Source organism: Mauremys reevesii, linkage group 12, assembly GCF_016161935.1.
Source record: "Mauremys reevesii isolate NIE-2019 linkage group 12, ASM1616193v1, whole genome shotgun sequence".
NCBI lineage: Eukaryota > Metazoa > Chordata > Testudines > Geoemydidae > Mauremys > Mauremys reevesii.
In genome coordinates, this window is record NC_052634.1 from 50,221,961 (window position 1) to 50,241,785 (window position 19,825).

At 54.6% G+C, this 19,825-nt stretch overlaps 1 long non-coding RNA gene and 1 other non-coding gene across 2 annotated transcripts; one reads left to right on the forward strand and one right to left on the reverse strand.

Moving 5' to 3' along the window:
- Nucleotides 1–7,979: 7,979 nt before the first annotated feature.
- Nucleotides 7,980–8,061, forward strand: TRNAN-GUU. The gene has a single exon. It is a non-coding gene; the product is annotated as a tRNA-Asn (tRNA).
- Nucleotides 8,062–13,785: 5,724 nt separating this feature from the next.
- LOC120375472 lies at nt 13,786–15,322 on the reverse strand. Its single transcript, XR_005586566.1, has 3 exons — nt 15,303–15,322; nt 14,970–15,002; nt 13,786–14,106 (listed from the first exon to the last, which is right to left on the reverse strand). It is a non-coding gene; the product is annotated as an uncharacterized LOC120375472 (long non-coding RNA).
- Between the last annotated feature and the right edge of the window lie 4,503 nt (nt 15,323–19,825).

The window sequence follows — 19,825 nt, forward strand, 5'->3', positions numbered from 1 at the left end:
TGCGGGTCGGGAGTGAGGGGCACCAGCAGTGCAGTAACTGGGGAGCTCAGCGAGGAATCGAGGGGGCTGTGGGTCAGGAGTGAGGGGCACCAGCAGAGCTGTGAGGCTGGAGGTCAGGACTGGGATAGTAGGGGCTGCGGGTCGGGAGTGAGGGGCACTGGCAGCGCAGTAACTGGGGAGCTCAGCGGGAAATCGAGGGGACTGCAGGTCGGGAGTGAGGGGCATCAGCAGAGCTGTGGGTCTGGAGATCAGGATTGGGATAGGAGGGGCTGCGGGTCGGGAGTTAGGGGCAGCAGCAGAACTGTGAGTCTGGAGGTCAGGACTGGGATAGCAGGGGTTGCGGGTCAGGAGTGCGGGGCACCACTCGAGCTGGGGGGAACCCAGGGGGCTGCGGGTCGGGAGTGAGGGGCACCAGTAGAGCTGAAGGAAGCCCAGGGGTCTGTGGGTCAGGAGTGAGGGGCACCAGCAGCACAGTGACTGGGGAGCTCTGCGGGAAGCCCAGTCGCTGCAAGTCGGGAGTGAGGGGCACCAGCAGAGCTGTGGATCTGGAGATCAGGATTGGGATAGGAGGGGCTGCGGGTCGGGAGTGAGGGGCAGCAGCAGAGCAGGAGGGAGACCAGGGGCTGCGGGTCGGGAGTGAGGGGCACCGCGTCAGAGCTGGTGGACGCCTAAGGGGCTCCGGGTCGGGAGTAGGGGGCAGCAGCAGAACTGTGAGTCTGGAGTCAGGATTGGGATAGCAGGGGCTGCGGGTCGGGAAGGCGGGGCACCGGCAGAGCTGGAGGGAGACTAGGGGGCTGCGGGTCAGGAGTGAGGGGCACCAGCAGAGCTGTGAGGCTGGAGGTCAGGACTGGGATAGTAGGGGCTGCGGGTCGGGAGTGAGGGGCACTGGCAGCGCAGTAACTGGGTAGCTCAGCGGGGAATCCAGGGGCATGTGGGTCGGGTGTGAGGGGCACCAGCAGAGCTGTGGGTGTAGAGATCAGGATTGGGATAGGAGGGGCTGCGGGTCGGGAGTGAGGGGCACCAGCAGAGCTGTGAGTCTGGAGGTCAGGTCTGGGATAGTAGGGGCTGCGGGTCGGGAGTGAGGGGCACCGGCAGAGCTGTGAGTCTGGAGGTCAGGACTAGGATAGCAGGGGCTGCGGGTCGGGAGTGAGGGGCACCGTCAGTGCTGGGGGGAACCAAGGGGCTGCGGGTCGGGAGTGAGGGGCACCAGCAGAGCTGTGGGGCTGGAGGTCAGCACTGGGATACCATCCAGCCTGATGGTAAGCGATGCCCAGCTGAGCCCATGGCCAGTACGTCCTGCTCCACCCACGGCCGGGCTGGGAGCCAGGACTCCTGGTTCTTCTCCCCAGCTGTGGCAGGGCAGTGCAGGCTAGTGGTTAGAGTGGGGGTTGGGAGCCAGGGTATCCGGGTCCCACCGCTGGCTCTGGGAAGGGAGTGGGGGCCAGTCGTGGTGCCCCCTGGCTTGAAGTCGTTTCCATCCTGTGCAGGGTTTACAGGTTTGTTCACTGGCTCTCAGCACCTCCCACTATACAAATTGTCCCAGTGCTGCGGGGTCTAGTGGTTAGAGCCGGGGAGGCCGGGAGTCAGGCAGGGGCGGTGGGTGTAAGGGGCCCGGGGAGGCACCTGGCCCGTGCTCCACCCAGAGGCCCTGCTCCCCCGAGTCCTCTCCCCCGCAAGGCCCCATCCTCACTCCGCCCTTTCCCAAGCTCCATCCGGCCACATGGGGCCATGGGAGAGGCCGGGGTGCAAACAGCAGAGAGACAGGTGGGGGCCTTGGGGTGGGGCGAAGAGGCACAAGTGGCAGGGCCTCGGGGAAGAGACGTGAGAGGTGGGCGGGGGTCAGGGAGTGGAACAAAGGGGTCCTGAGGGGGCGTGTGGGCGGGGCTGAAGGGGCGTGTGGGCGGGGCTGAAGGGGGAGTGTGGGCGGGCTGAATGGGCATGTGGGCGGGGCTTTGGCAGGAGGAGGCTGAGTGGCAGCAGGCCTTGGGGCAGGGCCACAGTCCGGGCCCGCCCAGCCTCCCCAAGTGGAGGAGTCCCAAGCTGCCCATGGAGCCAGGACTCCTGGGTTCTATTCCTGGCTCTCCCACAGACTCCCAATCTGAGCTGGTGCAGCCCATCTCGCCCTCCCTGGTGCCTCAGTTTCCCCCGTGTGAGACGGGTCCCAGTGTGAACGGCTGCAGCGCCGTGGAGAATCTCGTCCCTTCTCCTGGCGGCTCCTTGGGAGCCCTGGGAAGCAGCCAACTGCTGCAGCCCCTGGCTCCCGTCTGGGCAGCCCGGGTGGGGTGGGATCTGGGCAATGGGAAGAAGGAATCCCCTTCCCCACCCCACCCCGGGGACATGGGGAGGCTGGTGCTGCGGGGGCAGGAGTCCTGCAGCCCTCGCAGGGAGAAGGGGCAGGTTCGGCTTGGCTGCTGATGGGGCGGGGTGGGGGCACTGCTGGACTGGGGCTCCCCTGCGGGTGGAGATGGAGCACGGCCTGCTGGGAGCGGACGTCTCCTCTGGATGGGGAGGTGACACTGGCCAAATTGTGGGAGCCCTGTCCCCAGACAAGGGAGGGGCCTCTCAGCCTTGCCGGCTCGTCTCTCTTTCACCAGGATCGGCCCAGCACCTGGCCTGGCCCAGACCCCCTTCCTCAGCGCCAGCAGCTGCCCATTGTGGGGAGTGGAGCGGCCGCGGGTGGGGCTCTCAAGCCCCGGGAGCAGGGCCGGGGCACTGGGGGCAGAGGCTGCGATGGGGGAGGTGGGGTTGGAGAGATGTCAGGGGTGAAGCTGGGACTCAGGGGAATGGGGCAGGCTGCAGGGAGGAAGTGTGGGGGGGCCACCGGAGGGGAGCTGGGGGGCTGGGAAGCTGCGGGGGGGAAACAGACGGGGGGGTAGTGGTGACACCGCAGGGGGGGCTGCTCAAGAGGCAGTGGGCTGGGGGGCAGAGCGGGAGCTCGGACAGGGGTGGGGGGGTCAGGCTATTGCGGGTCTCCCTGTGAATGGCACCAGACTGCAGGGAACCCCCCGGCCGGCAGCCCCCCTGCTGGGGGGTCGGGTGAGTGCAGACCCCCCCCCCCGCTGCACCCTGCTGGGGGGTCTGGTCAGTGCAGCCCCCCCCAGATGCACCCGGCTGGGGGGGCTGGTCACTGCAGCCCCCCCCGGATGAACCCTGCTGGGGGGTCTAGTCACTGCAGCCCACCCCCGATGAACCCTGCTGGGGGCTCTGGTCACTGCAGCCCCCCCGATCCACCCTGCTGGGGGCTCTGGTCACTGCAGCCCCGCCCCCGCTGCACCCTGCTGGGGGCTCTGGTCACTGCAGCCCCCCCGATGCACCCTGCTGGGGGCTCTGGTCACTGCAGCCCCCCCCCGCTGCACCCTGCTGGGGGCTCTGGTCACTGCAGCCCCCCCCCGCTGCACCCTGCTGGGGGCTCTGGTCACTGCAGCCCCCAACCTCACACTGGAACTGGGCGGGGGGGAAGGTTTCTTCTCGCGCTCCCATTGGTCAGGGCTCTGCCTCCTCTTCCTATTGGCTGTCTCGGAGAGGCGGAGTTTCCGAGAGGGCGTCACGTGGCCTTGAAGCGTTCGCGAGGCGGCTCCTGAGCAGCCCAACCCCCTGAGCTCCCCTCCCCTCTGCCGCCCCTCCCCTCTCTGCCCGCCCCCAACCCCCAGGCTCCCCTCCCCAGTGCCGCCCCTCCCCTCTCTGACCCCGCCCCAACCCCCGAGCTCCCCTCCCCACTGCCGCCCCTCCCCTCCTGCCCCGCCCCAACCCCCAGCTCCCTCGATGCCGCCCATCCCCTCTTCTGCCCCGCCCCAAACACCCCCAGCTCCCCTCCCCACTGCCGCCCTCCCCTCTCTGCCCCGCCCCCAACCCCCGAGCTCCTCGATGCCGCCCATCCCCTCTTCTGCTCCCGAACTCAAACACCCCCGAGCTCCCCCTCCCCAGTGCCGCCCCTCCCCTCTTCTGCCCCGTCCCCAACACCCCCAGGCTCCCCCTCCCCAGTGCCGCCCATCCCCTCTCTGACCCCGCCCCAACCCCCAGCTCCCCTCCCCAGTGCCGCCCATCCCCTCTTCTGCCCCGCCCCATCATCCCCGAGGACCCCTCCCCAGTGCCGCCCATCCCCTCTTCTGCCCCAGCCCCAAACACCCCCAAGGCCTCCTCCCCAGTGCCACCCATCCCCTCTACCCCGCCCCAAACACCCCCGAGCTCCCCGATGCCGCATCCCCTCTTCTGCCCCTGCCCCAACACCCCCGAGCTCCCTCCCCAGTGCCGCCCATCCCCTCTCTACCCCCGCCCCAAACACACCCCGAGCTCCCCGATGCGCGCATCCCCTCTTCTGCCCCTGCCCCAACACCCCCGAGCTCCCCCTCCCCAGTGCCGCCCATCCCCCTCTCTACCCCCGCCCCAAACACACCCCCGAGCTCCCCCTCCCCAGTGCCGCCCATCCCCTCTCTACCCCCGCCTGAAACACCCCGAGAACCCAATCCCCAGTGCCGCCCATCCCCTCTCTACCCCCGCCCCAAACACCCCCGAGAACCCAATCCCCAGTGCCGCCCATCCCCTCTTCTGCCCCGCACCCAACACCCCCAAGCTCCCCTCCCCAGTGCCGCCCATCCCCCTCTTCTGCCCCCACCCCAAACACACCCCGACACTGTTCCTGGTTTTGGGAGGGGAACAGGAGACAGGACAAAAGAAGCAAGAGACGAAGAGAAAGGAGGGAGGGATGGATGGAGGAAAAGGTGAAACAAAAAGAACAAACCCTAATGTCCCCAGTGATTTTAAGGGACAAAATCCCAGGTACGGAATAAAATTCTGCCTCCTTAAGCTCGTGTTTTCCATGCCTAGAATTCAACGGTCACCAGATGGATCAGACTGAACAGGTTTCAAACCTCGAGGAGGCTCTTACCTTCTAAACAGGGACGTCTGTTTTCTAGTAAAATCAGGAAAAGGGAAGGAGAAAACTCGAAAGAGGTTCCTCCTGGCGCTCACGTCCGTGAACCCGAATACTCTCTCAGTCCTCAAAGAGAGACCTGGAGAAGGAGACTTGCTGAAGCAAAGCCACAGGGGTCTCTGAGGTTTCCCTGGCCCCTCGCCCCTGTCCTGCCTGGCTGATGTCAGCATCTCTCTGTGAGGTCACCACCTCCCCACCACCTTTGACCAATAGTCTGAGGTCCTGCAAAAGCCTTTGTGATGTCACTGCCACACCCCTCCCTTGCTGTGCTAATGTCCTGCCCCTGGCCAGGCACTTTGGAGGTTTGAGCTACTCCCTGTGGATCACCCCACTCAAGGAGCGTTCGTTCTAGGCAGCAAGCCGGCTAGACAGGAAAACATCAGACGCTGCTCCCAATGCTATACTCCATTTTTCAGAAATTAGTCAACTTTATGGCCAGAAGAGACCATTAGAGCATCTAATCTGACCCCCTGCATATCACAGGCCTCCTGTATGACACAAGAGCTATTTTTGGAGCAAACACAGTCCAGAAAGGCATCTAGTCTTCATTAAGTGACATCAGGAGATGGTGAATCCACCACTTTCCTTGGTAGCTTGTTCCTGTGGTGAATCATCCTTGCTGTTGAATATTTGTGTCTTATTTGTAATATGAATTTGTCTATTTTCACCTTCCAGCCACTGGGTCTTGTTATGCCTTTCTCTGCTAGATTAAAGAGCCCTTTCATACCCAGTCTTTTCTCTCCATTAAGGCCCTTCAACACTTCAATGAATTCACCTTTCAATCTTCTTTTGATAAGCTAAACAGGTTGAGCTCATTCAATAGCTCCCTAGAAGGCATTTTTCTCCAGCCCTCAGAACATTTGGTGGTTCTTTGGTCATCAGACTCCTGAATTGTAGCTTGTTCTTCTGCACAGCATAGCTCCTGGAGAAGAGGGATCTGCAAATATACATTCATATGATACCTTTGTTTAATTGATGAAAATATAAACTAGACGCTTAGAGGATTGGAACTGATTTCAGCTGATGGACAGGTTGGCTAGGTTTTTATGCATTTGAACAGCGAAATGTTGAGTGTTTACATTCATATCAAGCACCCCCGTATAGTGGAGCTCCTGAACATAATGGAGAATGGAAATGAAAATGTTTTCCTTTTTTTAAAAAAAAAAGAAAAAAGGTTATAAGAGAACACAGGGGTTTGAACCAAAGACTACTTCATTGGTAGTTAAGCACTCTACCACTGAACTATACCCCCATGACAACAAGAGTATGGAATCGTGATTTCCAGGACTATGAAGGACAAACCCTGCTTCATCGAGCTCCTTTGCCATTCCCAGACCACAGGTGGTTTTAAAAATGGGGTTTGACTAAACTTCTTAAATGTGGCAAACACCACAGCTTGCAGCCCCACCGATATAGCTTCTCCCACTGACATAGCTGCCATTTCTTGGGAAGTGGATTAACTACACCCACAGGAAAACTCTCTCCCATCAGCATAGAGCAGTGGTTCTCAAACTGTGAGTCAGGACCCCAAAGTGCAAGTGGGTCATAATCCTGTTTTAATGGGGTCACCAGGGCTGGCATTAGACTTGTTGGGGCCTGGGGCTGAAGTCAAAAGTCTGAGCCCCACCACCCAGGGCTGAATCCCTCAAGCTCTGGTTTTGCCCTCCCCTAACTGGGGCAGGGCTCAGGCTTTGTCTCCCCTGCCTCTGCTCAGTGGGGAGGGGCTTGGTCCCTCTTTCGAGGGCCATGGAGTAAGTTTTTTTTTTTTGCAGAAGGGGGTTACAGTGAAAGGAAGTTTGAGAAACCCTGGCATAGAGCCTCTGAATATGTCTAGACTTGGCTCCCTGTGGCAGATCAGACACTGAAAGTACAGCCATGGAGACATCACACACCAGCCTTGCCTAGCAGGCAAGAATCAAACCTCCACAAAAAGATGTCCATTGCTTTCTAACCCATCTCCCTAAGCCCTCAGCCACCACCACTTAACAAAAGGGTTTTTCTACACTATGGTTCTGGTCTCACTGAAGGGTCATTTCCAATTTTTTGCTCAGACCAGCATTAGGGAAAATGGTGCCCTGGGCAAAGCTTGTACTTTGGCACTTCCCCATTGCCCCTGGATGATCCCCACTCCCCCTTTACCACTAGCTCCTGCACTCCCAACCCTTGCGCCTCCTTCACCCCTAACTCCTGCCCCCTCCTGTGCCCCCTTTGTCCTTAACTCCCAGTGCCACCAGCCATTGCCCCTCTCCTGCAGCCCCTTCACATGGCTCCAGTGCTGGGGGCCCCGCACTTGTTCTCCCTTTCCCTGGGCTTTGGCATCACTAGCCCCTGCTTAGCGAGTAGGGTTCAGTGGTCCCCACAATGTGGGGCATGACTCCTAGGGGGACACAGAGGAACATTCATGGGGGCACCTCAGGGCCTGAGCCAGCCCCCATGGAGGGAGCAGCACTCAGCCCCACTCTGCCCCAGTTCTTCCCCAACCCCACCCTCAGCCTGGGGCTCTGGCTCCCAGCTCGACCTCGACCCCCTTACCCCTGTCTGCACCCCTCTCCCCAGCAAGCAACAGCTCCATTCCCAGCCCCGGTTCTCGACCGTGGCTTTCGAGGGGCCACAGCCATGGCTAAGAGGGCACAGTGTGAAATGTTTGGGGACCACTGGTTTAGGGTGATGTTCTCAATCACTTCTACAAAGTCCTATAAAAGCTATTCCTCACCCATCCATCAATATGGACTAGGTATGTTCTGCTGCCCTTCACTCATGCAGGAAGGATAATAACATTTCATTCCATTCAATCCTAAAGTGATTTGTAACCCACCACCAGCCAAAACTGGTCATTTTGGGGAAGTGGCCTTATCATGCTGCATATCTAGGCAGAGTAGGTGTGTCTGTGCAAACACGGTCTGTTCCTGAAGTCTTTCCCCCAGCTCCTCACTAGATGTGAGAGGGGAGCTGATTCAGCCTCTGCTTCTGCTTAGTATTTAAAAACTCCTTAGTGTCCCTAGCTCTGCTGGCCTTAGATTTCTCCTCCTGTCTCCTGTTTGACAGCTCAGATGAGGTGGCTGAGTGGTTAAGGTGATGGGCTGTTGACCCATTGTGCTCTGCGTGCATGGGTTCAAATCCCATTCTCATTGGATGCATTTAGTCTTCACCCCTCATTTGTAGGCAACCATCTCCCCCTTTGGTACAGTGATAGATGAAACAATGTTGCTTCTTGCAAACAGAAACTCAGAACTCTCTTGCTTTAAATAAAAGGTGTAAATCCCAGATTTCTTTAAAAAAAAATTTTCTAGTACTGTATTTCTTAGTTTTTATCTCAAAAGGGAACATCCTCATCATCTCCCCCAAACACCCTGGGACCTGCCTAAATTATTAAAATACCCTCAACCCGAGCAAGGCCAGAGCAGTGAACCAGAGCTAGTGTCTAGGCCAAGCTGTTCTGAAGGAGGCAACTCAAACATTTTCTCTCTGCTTCCCTTGGCAAGGTCTGACTGAGAAAACAAAATTCCCCAAGCTGAAAATTTTCTGCTGAAAAACCAATACTAGTCTTGTTGGGGACTTCAGTTTGAAAGTATTATTGTTATTATTCTCTTCTGTTTCTGAGTCAGTTCAGTTCAGTCTTTGTCCTCCAGATGTGTTTCAAGCTGCTGAGTTGTTGGGGAGAGAGGCCAATTCATAATGTCTCTTCCCCTCTTTCATAGTTTCTTCCAACTTGCTAGGAAGCTCCTTTGCTACGATGTGAGTCAAGCAGTGTCCATTGTCTCTGCGCTATCTCGGAGAAGCCTGCATTGTACATGGTTCCTGGGATAGTCCTTGGGACTGTGGATCCCCTCAGTGGGCCAGCAGCGAGTCTGGCTCCTCCATTGTCAAATCTGAAAGGCTGGTGGGGGCATTTCCTAACCTCGTAACATATCTCAGTAACACACACAGAGCAAAACTTCATAACTTCCCAACCAATGCGAGCACACACAATCCAACCTGATATTAATGTTCAACAGATCAAGACTTTTTAAATGACACCTCACCAGGCAGACTTTGTACAAACCATGTCATCATTATATGAGAGTGGTGAATATGGGGCTTCCAGGTGCTGCTTTGAGCACAGCGTGCCACACCTGGGCTGACACTGCAATGGAGACGTACCCTTAGAGTCCATCTCTCCTGGGATAAAGATGGCAGCAGGGCTGGCCTGGGTCATCTGACTTGGGCTCCTGGACGTAAAGCTGAGGGGCTAAAAACTGTGGTGCAGATATTTGTGTTCACACTGAAGCCTGGGTTCAGAAACCCTCATGGGGCCTCAGAGGTTGGGCTCAAGCCCATATGTCTGCACTGTAATTTTATAGAGGTTGGGAGGGAGTTTAGCAAGTGGAAATGGTAAAACCACATTGAGGGGACTGGATCACTGACCTATCAGCTCTTAACACCCAAACTTTCAGTAACTCTATTATCAGTGCCTGCAAGTGTAATTTAAACCATAGGTCCATCTAGCTCTGAATCTTCTTTTTTGACAGTAGCCAATACCAGGTGCCCCAAAAGCCACTCCTCAAGGTACCACTGGGAGTTGAACCCACAATCTCTTGTTTACCAAGCAGGTGCTTTAATCAGCTAAGGCCTGGTCTACACTAGGCGTTTAAATCGGTTTTACGAGTGTAAAACCGATTTAACGCCACAACCGTCCACACTAGGAGGCACCTTATATCGATTTTAATGGCTCTTTAAATCGGTTTCTGTACTCCTGCCCGACGAGAGGAGTAGCGCTAATATCGGTATTAACATATCGGAATAGGGTTAGTGTGGCCGCAATCGACGGTATTGGCCTCCGGGAGCTATCCCACAGTGCACCACTGACCGCTCTGGACAGCATTCTCAACTCGGATGCACTGGCCAGGTAGACAGGAAAAGCCCCGCGAACTTTTGAAATTCATTTCCTGCTTCGACAGCGTGGAGAGCTCATCATCACAGGTGACCACGCACAGCTCATCAGCACAGTTAACAATGCTGTCTCCTGAGAATCGAAAAAGAGCCCCAGCATGGACCGCTCGGGAGGTACTGGATCTGATCGCTATATGGGGAGAGGATTCAGTGCTAACAGAACTGCGTTCCAAAAGACGAAATGAAAAAGTATTTGAAAGAATTTCTAAGGCTATGACTGCTAAAGGCCACAGCAGGGACTCCGTGCAGTGCAGAGTGAAAGTTAAGGAGCTCAGACAAGCCTACCAGAAAACCAAAGAAGCAAATGGAAGGTCCGGGCAGGTCGAAAAACATGCCGCTTCTATGATGAGCTGCATGCAATTTTAGGGGCTGCTGACAAGTACCCCACCCTGACTGTGGATTCCGAGGTGGGGTTGTAATCTCTGCCATGTCTGAGGATTATGCAGACGGGAAGATGAAGAGGAAGAAGAAGAGGAAGACCTCGCAGAGAGCACACAGCACTCCGTGACCCCCAGCAGCCAGGAGCTTTTTATCACCCTGACGGAATTACCCTGCTCCCAGCCCTCACAAGCAACTATTGCAGAGAATGATGCCCTGGAAGGGAGCTCTGGTGAGTGTACCTTTGCAAATAGCAAACAGTGTTTTTTAAGCAAGCCTTTTTTAATGATTGATTTGCCCTGAGGACTTGGGATGCATTCGCAGACAGTATAGTTACTTAGAAAAGTTTGTTAACATGTCCGGGGATTGAGAGGAAATCCTCCAGGGACATCTCGATGAAGCGCTCCTGTAGGTACTCCAGAAGCCTTTGCAGAAGGTTTCTGGGCAAGGCATCCTTGTTCTGCCCACCGTGGTAGGACACTTTACCATGCCATGCATGTAGCAAGTAATCAGGTATCATTGCGTGGCAAAGCATCGCAGCGTATGGTCCCAGGGACTGCTGGCATTCAAGAAGCATCCGCTCTTTATCTTGTTCTGTTATCCTCAGCAAAGTGATATCGTTCAGGATAACCTGGTTAAAAATCAGGAATTTAAGTAAGGGGGGTGGCCATTTTTCTACTGGGTTCGTGGAATGCAGCAGCTTAAAAACACTTTCCTGCACGTAGCGGCGGGGAGGAGGGGTGAAATGCCGATGATCTTTTCTGTTTGGTCACCGGCGAGGCGATCTTCCCAAGCTACCGGACAAGCAGTGGGTGGGGAGGAGGGGGAAGGTTGTTGATTAGCAGGAGCTAGCGTGGTATTAGCCATGCGTTGGGGGGGGAGGGGTAAATCACTGAGACAGTGGCTTACCATGGCCGCATGCAAGCTGAATCCTGATGCCTGGACCTGTGTCTGTGAGATCTGTAACCCCAGAGATGCAAGCAGTCACTATTAAGATGAAAAATGCGACCTTGTAGGGAAATCACATGTGCTATGTAAGGTGAATAGTGCTTTTCACTGTGAAAGAGTATAACCATTGTTCTGTAAAATGTATCTTTCTAAATATTTATCTCCTCATGCAGCTGCAAATTTTTCAAGCGTCCCTCCTCCATCCCAAAGGCTAGCACAGATAAGGCGGAGGAAAAAGAAGACGCGAGATGAGATGTTCTCAGATATTATGGAAGTTACACGCAATGAAAGAGCTCATCTGAATGAGTGGAAGGACGTGGTTTCAAATTACAGGAAAGAGGCCAGTGAACGTGAGGACAGGAGGGACAACCGAGATGAGAGGTGGCGACAGGAAGACCAGCAGGAAAATCAGCGGTGGCGGCAGGAAGATCAGCGGTGGCGGGATGCAACTCTGGGGCTGCTGCGTGATCAAACTGACATGCTCCGGCGTCTGGTGGAGCTTCAGGAATGGCAGCAGGATCACAGAGTGCCGCTGCAGCCCCTGTATAACCACCCTCCCCCCTCACCATGTTCCTTAGCCTCCTCACCCAGACGTGTAAGAACGCGTGGGGGGAGGCTCCTGCACCCGCCCACTCCACCCCGTGGACAGCCCAACCAGAAGGATGCCGTTACTCTGAATTTTTTTTTAATGGCCTTCTCCATCCCTCCTTTCCTCCTCCCAAAGCACACCCTTACTTCTCTCCCTCTTTTTATAATGAATCAATAAAGAATTCATGCTTTTTAAATATAAGTGACTTTATTTGCATAAGTAAGCTGTACTCGAAGGGGGAGGGGGAGTTGCTTACAGGGACTGAGTCAATCAAGGGGGTTGGGTGTTCATCAACAAACACAGCAGTCACACTGTACCCTGGCCATTGATGAAGCTCGTTTTCAAAGCTTCTCTGATGCGCACCGCTTCCTGGTGTGCTCTTCTAATCTCCCTGGTGTCTGGCTGCGCGTAATCAGCGGCCAGGTGATTTGCCTCAGCCTCCCACCCCGCCATAAAGGTCTCCCCCTTACTCTCACAGAGATTATGGAGAATACAGCAAGCAGCAATAACATAGGGGACATTGGTTTGGCTGAGGTCTGAGCGAGTCAGTAATGTGCGCCAGCGTGCCTTTAAACGGCCAAATGCACATTCCACCACCATTCTGCACTTGCTCAGCCTGTAATTGAACAGATCCTGACCACTGTCCAGGCTGCCTGTGTATGGCTTCATGAGCCATGGCATCAAGGGGTAGGCTGGGTCCCCCAGGATAACGACAGGCATTTCAACATCCCCAACTGTTATTTTCTGGTCTGGGAAGTAAGTCCCTTGCTGCAGCCGTTTAAACAGAGTAGTGCTTCTGAATACGCGAGCGTCATGAACCCTCCCTGGCCATCCCATGTGGATGTTTGTGAAACGTCCCTTGTGATCCACCAGTGCTTGCAGCACCATTGAAAAGTACCCCTTCCGGTTTACGTACTGGGTGCCCTGGTGCTGCGGTGCCAAGATAGGGATATGGGTTCCATCTATCGCCCCCCCACAGTTAGGGAATCCCATTGCAGCAAAGCCATCCACTATGGCCTGCACGCTTCCCAGAGTCACAACCTTTGTAGCAGCAGCTTAGTGATTGCTTTGGCTACTTGCATCACAGCAGCCCCCACAGTAGATTTTCCAACTCCAAATTGATTCCCGACTGACCGGTAGCTGTCTGGCATTGCAAGCTTCCACAGGGCTATCGCCACTCGCTTCTCTACTGTGAGGGCTGCTCATCTTGGTATTATGGCGTTTCAGGGCAGGGGCAAGCAAGTCACAAAGTTCCATGAAAGTGCCCTTACGCATGCGAAAGTTTCGCAGCCACTGGGAATCGTCCCACACCTGCAACACAATGCGGTTCCACCAGTCAGTGCTTGTTTCCGGGCCCAAAATCGGCGTTCAATGGATAGAATCTGCCCCATTACCATCAGGATCTCCAAAGCGCCGGGGCCCGCGGTTTGAGATAATTCTGTGTCCACGTCCTCATCACTGTCATCGCCGCTGCCGTGATCCGCCTCTTACTCGCCTCGGTTCAAGGTCCTGGTTCAGCATATACTGCACGAGAGTGCGCGAGGTGTTTAAAACATCCACGATTGCGGTATGGAGCTGAGCAGGGTCCATGCTTGCTGTGCTATGGCGTCTGCACGGTTCACCAAGCAAAAAGGGCGCGAAACGGTTGTCTGCCGCTGTCAGGGAGGGAGGGAGGGGTGAGGCTGTACCCAGAACCACCCGCGAAAATGATTTTTGCCCCATCAGGCACTGGGATCTCAACCCGGAAATGCCAAGGGGCGGGGGAGGCTGCGGGAACTATGGGATAGCTACGGAGTAGCTACCCACAGTGCAATGCTCCAGAAATCGACGCTAGCCTCGGACCGTGGACGCACACCACCGATTTAATGTGTTTAGTGTGGCCACGCACACTCGATTTTATAAAATCTGTTTTACAAAACCGGTTTATGCAAATTCGGAATAGTCCCGTAGTGTAGACGTACCCTGAGAGGCTTTGTTTTCATTATATTTTAATTTGTGCTCCTTCCTCTTCTCATGATGCACATTTATTAATTTGCACTTCATTTTGACCATAGTTCTATCCTGTTTCTCAGAAAGGCTCTAAGGGCTTGTCAGTTAAAATATGTTCCAAAGAGACCCATTGCTCCCGTGATTAGTGACTTTCTTAAAGTCTCTCAGTGCTTGTAAGTTAAACTAGTTTTCTAAAAAGACCCCTCTTTTTAAGAGCAGGATTAGTAATGAAACTTACCCTCTTTCCCACAAGCCACTGCCTCGGTGCCTTTACTGTCTGCTGCAACACCTTCAAATAATTCTGCTGAGGATGTTTCCCAGAAATTAATCATCATTGGGATGGCTAGGAATGTATGGGGAGAAAAAAAATTAAGATTCTATATTAAATGAATAAAATCATTCCAAGAAATATAAATTAATTTAAGGCATAATGTAAGCATAAAAAAAAGTTTAGAGCAAAAAGTTAATTAAAAGAACCAAACAAACATTGCATTCTTAAAGAAGTGCAGGTTATGCAAAAAAAAAAAATTATATATATATATATATGATGGATAGATAGATAGATATAGATAGAATTGCTGTTTTAACCAAATTAGATGCTAATAGCTGTTTTATTTATTTAAAGTGTAAAAATCAGCTACAACCTGTGTCACAAGAGGTAAATAGTGCACTAAAATAATAATAAGTTAAAAATGTGACTACATTACCAATTTAGAGTCACAACAAAAAAAGTCTATATTTTTTAAAAAACTAACTATACTCAGCCTTTGTATTTTTTTTTTAAAAAGTATCAAGCAGGCACTCAAACATAGGAAAAGTTGTCAAAGACAACTTAGTGGTCTTTTAAAAAAAAGCTTTAAAATCAGACTACGCAAACTTAATTAAAACACTATTAATATTACTGCAATTAAAAGGGCAAAAAAATTCTTAAAATTAATGTAGTCAGTTAAAAATGCAATAATTAAAGAAAGCAAAGGTAAAAAAAATGAGTACTAAAAAAACTGCAAAACACTTTAAATGCTTATGTGACATTGTTGAGCTAAAATATTTAAGAAACAATCAGTTGAAAATATAGTGGTGCAAGAACAAAGTAACATCACTTCCCATTGTTACACAGCTTCCAGGTGCTGGAGGCTGCGATCCCCTGTCGTTAACATGGTTATTGGTCTGAAATCTCCCCATGGCCAGTCAGAGACAGACACGTACCTGTGTCGATCCCCAGCCCCCGTCGCAGCGTCTCTAGGGGAAGGAGAAGATGGGAGAGGTGAGGATTCAGTCCCTCGCATTCATGGAGAAATCCCCATTGCTTATTAATGGAACTGCTGTTAACTACGAGATGGTGACAGAGATCAGAGGCCGATAACGCAGCCGCTGCAGACAGAGCTAGCCCCACAGGGCTGCTCCATGGGGAAGGGCGACTCGCTGAGCTGGGCTGTGAGATGGAGCCCAGGATCAGTGACATCACTAGAGTCCCCGACTCCTCCCCAGGGCGAGGGTCGCTCTAACCAGAGGAGACGCCACCCCCAGACTCCAACTCACCTTTGAATCCCAGCAGCACCTCCTGCAGCACGGCACTTTGCAGAGAGAAATCGCTGAGTCTCTTCTCCAGCTCCGCAAATGACGGCTCTGGCTTCCGAAACGTCCCATCCTCCCTGCTGGGGAAAGGAGGGGTGAGAAATAGGCCTGAACCCCAGACCCTGAGCCCAGCAACCCCCAAACTCCAGGAAACCTGGATCTGAGCTTTGCAGCCTGAGATGGTCGTTGTCATGGTGAGTCACCTCAGCCCTGTGCTCCCCAGAGAGACGGGAAGTGGGGAGACACTAGAGCAGGGAACGGAGACATTGTTCAGGAGCTTTCTCAGGGACGCTCTGGTTCTGTGGGGGGCAGACCCACCCCATACGCTGGGTTACTGCAGTAACAAGGGGCACCAGCACGGGGATCATGTGGAAGGGAGGAGAGACAGACCAAAGAGTGGGCAGGTCCTACATGCTGACAGTGGCCACAGACAGAGCTCAGGGCTCCAGCAGGGAATGAGCCTGGCCCCTTAAACACCAAAACCCCCCAACCATTCAACTGAAGCAGTAACCCTGGGGTGTCCAGCTCATTCGCAGAGATGGCCACACTGCCCTGTCCGTTACGGCCAGTGGCCCGGGCATCAGGTTAGGACTCTGTGCCCTGCTCCATTCACAGCAGAACACCCACTGCTCCCCATGGCACACCCACGTACGAGGAACAAGGGGAGAACCTGCCCTTCGCATCGGAAATAAAATTTTAGTTCTTAGTATTTTGCCAAGTCTTTGTCTGTCACACTCAGTGTCACTCAAGAGGAAAACAGCCCCCTCCCGGACACCCTGTAGGGCCCTGCTTGTTCTTCCCTGTGTTTCCTGCCTTTCCCACCCTCCTTTCTCCATTTCTCTCTCGCTTCCTTGTCGTCGTGTCTCTCCTCTGTTCTTCCCTCCCTACAGCAACCCCCTGTTCCCACCCCACAAAGGTTTCACTCCTGCCCCCTCCCCATTCCACCTGCTCGAGTGATCAGCCAGGGAATGTTCAATGTTGACATCAAAGTGCTGCCATTTCAGTTGACGCCCCGATGACATTAACAGGGGACAGGAGAGTTCACGCTCTCAGAGCTACGGCTTCAGGCTGCTGGCAGCCCCAGCAAGGCAACGCTGTCTCCGTTTACACTGGGGAGGTGCTGAGGGCCGGCAACTCACTTTAACAAAGGCGAAAGCTGAGATTCTGCACCCTCTGAGTACATGACGCAGCCACGTCAGTCCAGGAGACAGGCCTGGTCTGTCCCATCGGCCCTGGGTCTAGCAGCCCTGCTGTGACCTCCTTAGCGATCAGACAGTAACCGGCTGTTCTCCTACCTGAGTCAGCCACTAGGGGAGCCAGAATCACATGCTCCCAGGGCAGGGGGCAGCTTCCTATTCAGCGCAGTTATCAAACCTAACGGCCCATGAGGGGGAGCGAAATGGAGCCCAGGACTTACCTGCCCCCAGCGCTCCCAGCACCCTAAAGAGGGGGAGAAAGAGGAGGCCGTCAGGGGCAGTGTCCCTGGGTGGGGAGGCCTCCTGCTCTGCAGGGGTCACCACTGAGGCCTCGGGCAGTAGGGGAATTTCAGGTTTACATTCCCAGAGCAGCTGCTCCCCGGGACTTTCCCCTATGCAGCCCCAGCAATCCCTGCGGGCAGGTCGCCACTCTGAAAATCTTCTCCCCGGGCACTTTCCAGGCAGAAGATATTTCTCTGCATTGAGAATCAAATTCCCCTCAGTGCTGAGAGACCCAGAAGGCCCCTGGCCCCACTAAACCCATTAACCTGCAGTGTGAGGGGCCTTGGGCCTGGCTCGGGACCTCAGCATGGTGGGGGAGGGGATTTCACCCTCCAAGAGCAAATGCAGAGAGACATTTCCAGGAGAGAAGGTCTTGGGGCTGCAGCATCCAGGACTTCCAGGACCCATCCGTGGCGCCGCTGCCAGACTCACTGGGTGACCTTGGGCAGGGCTCTGCCCCTCCCTCTGCCTCCCTTTCCCCATTTGTCCCAGAGGGATAATGCCCCTGACCCCACTCTGCAAAGTGCTTTGGGGTCCAGGGCTCAGAAGCACCTATACAAACGCTGCGTATGATCCTTGCAATGACAGCCTGACCTGCAGGGGTTGGCTCAGCGGCTGCTGCCCCTTCTCTCCTCCCCTCTCGCTGAGCAGGGAAATCTCCCAGGACAGGCTGCAGACGCCCTCATCCCTTCTCTGGACAATGGCTCTCTCTAGCTCCTCCAGCCGGGCCAGCAGCTGCTGCTCCTGCTCCTCCAGAAACCCTCGCAGCTCCTGCCACTCCCAGACGATCTTCTGCCTCTCGGCTTCCGTCTGTTTCTGCAACAGGGAGAGGGCGGCTCAGTAACAGGGGAACATAGAACATAAGAACGGCCAGACTGGGTCAGACCAAAGGTCCATCTAGCCCAGTCTCCTGTCTTCTGACAGCGGCCAGTGCCAGGTGCCCCAGAGAGAATGAACAGAGCAGGGAATCATCAAGTGATCCATCCCCTGCCACCCATTCCCAGCTTCTGGCAAACAGAGGCTACAGACACCATCCCTGCCCACCCTGGCTAATAGCCACTAATGGACCTGTCCTCCATGCACTTCTCTAGTTCTTTTTTTAACCCTGTTAGTGTCTTGGCCTTCACAACATCCTCTGGCAAGGAGTTCCACAGGTTGACTGTGTTGTGTGAAGAAATACTTCCTTTTGTTTGTTTTAAACCTGCTGCCTATTCATTTCACTGGGTGACCCCTAGTTCTTGTGTTATGAGGAGTAAATAACACTTCCTTATTTACTTTCACCACACAAGTCACGATTTTATAGACCTCTACCATATCCTCCCCCCTCCCCCCCAAGTAGTCTCTTGTCCAAGCTGAACAGTCTCAGGCTTTGTCTACACTGGCACGTCTCTCCTGCCAACAAACAGCAGCTACTCTGTGCGCCTGTTAGCGGCACGGCTGTAGCGGCACAGCCGTGTTGCTAAAAGCTGCGGCGTGTAGCCATAGCCTCAGTCTTATTCATCTCTCCTCATACGGAAGCTGTTCCGCACCCTTCATCATTTTTGTTGGCCTTCTCTGAACCTTTTCCAATTCCAATGGTTGTTTTTTTTTGGTTTTTTTGAGATGGGGTGACCAGATCTGCAGGCAGTATTCAAGGTGTGGACATACCATGGATGTATATACAGGCAATAGGATATTTTCTGTTTTATTGTCTATCCCTTTCCTAATGATTCCCCACATTCTGTTTGCTTTTTTGACTGCTGCTGCACATTGCATGGATGTTTCCAGAGAACTATCCACAGTGACTCCAAAATCTCTTTCTTGAGTGGTAACAGCTAATTTAGACCCCATCATTTTATGTCCATTTGGTATTATCTTTTCCAACGTGCATTATTTTGCATTTATCAACACTGAAATTCACCTGCTCAGTAACTGGGGAAAATCATAAATGCGCCTCGGGGCGGGTGGCAGAGTTATTTACCAGAACACAAGATCTCTTGCGGTGGGGGATGGGAAGTTCATTTATCCCAGGAAGGGAGGTGGGATCAGGGCCGGGGTGAGCTGTACATCACCTACAGGAGGGACACTTCTCCCAGAAACCTCATCAACTTGCACTGAGCCAAATCCTCCATCTCTGCAGCCCACGTTTCATCTCCTTCCTCCCCATCCCCCCCAGGAGCTAGAAAGGATCCCTGGTCACTGTGACATCCAGACAGCCCGTGGGCAGGGGCTCTGGGCTAACACAGACTGACCCTGTGCCCTAAGGGCATCATGTTACCCCCGTGTCTGACCCTGCAGGCTCCCTGGGCTCCAGCGGGGATGGGTCCCTGGCTGAGGCTGGCAGGGTGGGCCCTGCATTCACCAGGTCATTCATATGCCAGGCAAACCTCAGTGGCGGGGGACTCTGGGCACCTACCAGCAGCTCCTCGCTTTGCCGCTGCTCCTCGGCTTTGGCTGCTTCTCTCTCTTTTCCCAGGGGGGTCGGATGCTTTTGTGGTACCTCCTGGAAGAAGCAGGGGAGGGAGGGTTAGAAACTGCTGCAAACCTCCCAGCTGCCAGATTTCAGGGCCTGTCCTGCCCTGCAGATGCCTGGGCAGGGTCCCTGGGACTCAGACTGAGAGGAGCTGGTGAAACAGGGAGCAGCTTTTCCAGAGGAAACGCAGGGCCCCAGGCTGCAGGGACAGGGGGGCAGCCCAACCCCTGGCTCCCCGGGGCCTCGCCCACATCCCAAGCAGCCAACTTCAGACAGTCCCCCACTTTCCCCAGCGCCAGCCCCCAAAGCTCCCGCAGGGCCAGATCTGAACATGGAGCCCCCCGAACATCCCCAACCCCCAGCCCTGACCCCCCAGCACACCCCAAACTCCCAGCAGCCCCACAGGCCCCCAGTCCCGGCCCCCAGCACACCCCAAACTCCCAGCAGCCCCACAGTCCCCAGCCCTGACCCCCAGTGCACCCCAAACTCCCAGCAGCCCCCAGTCCCCAGCCCTGACCCCCAGCGCACCCCAAACTCCCAGCAGCCCCACAGGCCCC